Below are 3,659 nucleotides of genomic sequence, written 5' to 3'. Positions count from 1 at the left end.
AGTTAACAATCCGGGACTGGACACTTGAAAGTTGCTGACAGTAAATTTTAAATGTCCTACACAGACACAAAAAAATAATTATCTGATATAATAGTCATGTTAACTAACCTTACTATGCTTTTCATTTCACAATAGGTATGTATGTACACCAAATTGCCAAGTTGTATACCGTAAATTTATATAATGTTTCATGTTTTATGTCAGTTATATTTCAATAACCTGGAAAACAGAAGATACCACTTAGCTAATATATTTATCCAGGAAATATTCCTCAAGTACCTATTATATGCAAGGGATTATAATGGTGAAAAGGGAGATGAGAGCTGACCTCAGAACTTACATTCATGCAGATACAGTAAACAAAAATCTAACGATGACAAGATAACCATACATCAACATCAATATCACAAAAGAAAGAACTGATGTTACACTTGGTGTGAAGGGAGCCAGGAGGCTGTGGTTATAAGGGATGGTTAAAAAGTCCATTTTAAAGAGATGATTGCATCCAGCCCTCAGTGACCCATGTCCATCTCCTCCCTTCAGGTTTCTGATCAGCCTGGGGCAAGCAAGCCTGTGCGGCACTGAGGTGCACAGGCAGTTCGGACCTCCAAACTGGGGCAAGCAGGGCTGGATAGATTCCCCACTCTGGCCTTGAAACAAGAGAGGACAAGGTGCCACGCTGGTGGCTCATGGGGCTAAGTCTCAGCACTATCAAGCTATCACCAGCCACTGTAGCAGGAGTTCGATTCTCAGACAGGGAGCTGACCCACATGACTTAGCACACCTTTCCTGTCTCACTCGATGCTACCTTCAGCAACGTATTTCAGTCAATCTGCCTGTTCTATTCCCTACTTTGTCTCTGGTGAATCCTCTCAGCCCTCCACACCTCTGGCCTGTACCCCAGTTCTTATATGCATAAATAAAGATATCTTTAAAAAAAGAAGAAGAAAGGAGGCCTTGGCTGAGACTGATGGCTAGTCTGAGAAGCTAGACTAGCTGCTGGTGAATACAGACCCTCTGGGTTTAAGTCCAGCCCTGTCCCAAGTTCTCCATGTGTGTTCTGGGGGAACCAGCAGCACTGTGAGGAGGCCAAGGCTCTGGATATCCCCCCCATGGACACTGAGGCACTGGAGAAAATCAACAAAAATAAGGAGCTGGTCAAGAAACTGGCCAAAAAGTATGATGCCTTTTTAGTGTCCGAGTCTCTGATCAAGAAGATCCCACAAATCCTGGGCCCAGGCCTAAATAAGGCTGGCAAGTTCCCTTTCTTGTTGACTCACAATGAGAACATGGTGGCCAAAGTTGATGAAGTAAAGTCCACTATCAAGTTCCAAATGAAGAAGTTGCTATGTCTGGCAGTGGCTGTTGGGCACTTGAAGATGACAGATGAGGAGCGTGTATACATAGCTACTTAGCTATCAACTTCTCGTTGTCATTACTTAAGAAGAAATGGCAAAGTGTCCAGGCTGTATGCATCAAGAGCACCATGGGCAAGCCCCAGTACCTGTACTAAGGCACTTTTTAATAAACCTTAGTGCTACCATTTAAATAAATCAATAATTAAAGAGATGATTGCTACACAGTAGCACTAAGGGATACAAGTAAGTCAGATGCACACAAAGTCTAGAAAAGAACTTTTATATAGAGGTTACCAGCAACTGCCAAGCTCCCTCCCAGGTCATGAAAAAGTTTAGAAACACAAAAGACTATGAAACATGATGAGTTAGAGTAAAATGGCAGGAAACGAAGTTACAAAGTAAGACTGCAGTAATATCATGCAAGAATTCCAGTCCATGGGCCTCCCCGGTGGCGCAGCGGTTGAGCGCTGGGTTGCGAAGCTGCCTGCAGCCTCTGCAGCCGGTTCGATCCCTGGCTGCTCCCCGGCCACCGGAGGAGGGTCCCGCATGGCGAGCAGACCTCTCCTGCCGCCCGCTGCTCCCCTCAGCAGTGTACTTCGGTCCTTCTGCCTGCTCTGCTCCCCACTCTGGCTCTGGTGAATTCTCTCACCCTCCCGCGCTTCTGACTGTACCCAGTGCATGTATAAACCAAACAAACAAACAAATAATAAATAAATAAATAAGACATGCCTCTAGAAAATAAAAAAAAATATATTAAAAAAAAAAAAAAAGAATTCCAGTCCATGGTAAGGAGGGGAACCTAATTCTGAGAAAGTTTGAAATCTTCCAACTCTAAAGACTTTTAATTAAAGGATTCATATACTCAGCTTAATATCTTTTTCAATTTTATTGAGAAATGACATGCATCACCATGTAAGTTTAAGGACTCATGGTTTGATGTCATATATTTGTGACATGATTACCACAGTAGGTTCAGCAAATATCCACCATCTCATACAGTTACAAAAGGAAAAGAAATAAGACAAAAACACAGGAAGGAAATTTTCTCCTTGAGATGAGAAACTTAGGACTTACTCTGAACAACTTTCCTATATACCACACAGCTGTGTTAGCTACAGTCTTCATGCTGTACATCTCTAGTATTTACTTAATAACTGGAAGTTTCTACCCCTTGATCACCTTCCTCTAAATCTTAGTATTTTAAAAATTTACTCTAGCATATAACTGGTTAATAGGTATGCCCTATGCTGCAGGACAGTAATGGTGGAGGAGTAAAATGAATAGAGAACAGAAGAGTGTTTATATTTCTACAGCATTTATACTCATTTGTTGATATAGTTGGTTGTTTAATAATGGTTGATTTATTGTTTATTGTGTTTTTCCACATTGAAAAGACTGAAAGTCTGAACATCAAATAAGAAGTCTTGATTTCAATTAGAAAGTTAGCACTGCCTAAGAGGAGAGAGGTCTACAAAAACAAAATATATGCTGGAGGTAAAACTGAAAAGAGTAGCAGATGGATTAAACATGGGGAGCAAGGAGAAGAAATGTGCTGTCCAGGTTTTCAGTTTTATTTTGGGGGATAGAATTTACTGATTGTGAACATTGGGAGAGCCAGGTTTAGAGATAAATTGGTATTTCATCTCAGGCAGGTTAATTCTGAAATGCTCTCAAGCATCTAAGTGACGATGCCAAGCTGACAGCTGGATAGATGAATATGCATGAAAGGGCAGACTGGGAGGCACATGCAACATGGGAGATTACACATTAACTATATGTTCTTATTTTCTGCATTCTTGATGCTCTTAACATCGGAGGCTTCATTGACCAGGGAGAGACTGCCCCCAAAACCGAGGTTAATTCCTACATAGAGCAAATGATTCCCCCTGTGAACATACCTTTCTAACCAATCCAGAACTGATCCTGCCAACTATCTCCCTTATCTGGCTGTCACACATGAAACATATATTCTCCCACCGTAATCAAACCACAGCCAAGTATCAAACTAGGGATCACTGCTACCACTAGAGTCTACCTAAACTGTTCAAACTATCCAAACCTAAGTCTGTTCAATTTGCCTACCCTACCTCTTTCAATAATTACTCCCTTGACCATCCTACCCACCCCTCTGTTTCCCCACCTTGCCTTGTGCAGCAGGATACCTCACACACTATAAGTGTGTGAACTATAAGTAATACAGTATCTTTCAATGGTGATTGTCTCCTGATACGTTGGTCTCAATCATATCTGCATAACAGCAAAAGTCCGAGGTGCTTTTTAAAACAGGTTGTCAGCCTAACA

At 41.7% G+C, this 3,659-nt stretch overlaps 1 pseudogene across 1 annotated transcript; it reads left to right on the top strand.

The window, feature by feature from the left end:
• The first annotated feature begins 1,045 nt into the window (after positions 1-1,045).
• Positions 1,046-1,513, top strand: LOC311168615 (large ribosomal subunit protein uL1-like; annotated as a pseudogene). Its single transcript has one exon. The product of its transcript is annotated as a large ribosomal subunit protein uL1-like (transcript).
• The last annotated feature ends 2,146 nt before the right edge of the window (positions 1,514-3,659 follow it).

Source organism: Talpa europaea (assembly GCF_964194135.1).
Source record: "Talpa europaea genome assembly, chromosome: 3".
In the NCBI taxonomy this organism is placed as follows: domain Eukaryota; kingdom Metazoa; phylum Chordata; class Mammalia; order Eulipotyphla; family Talpidae; genus Talpa; species Talpa europaea.
This window is presented reverse-complemented; position numbering and strand designations above follow the sequence as displayed.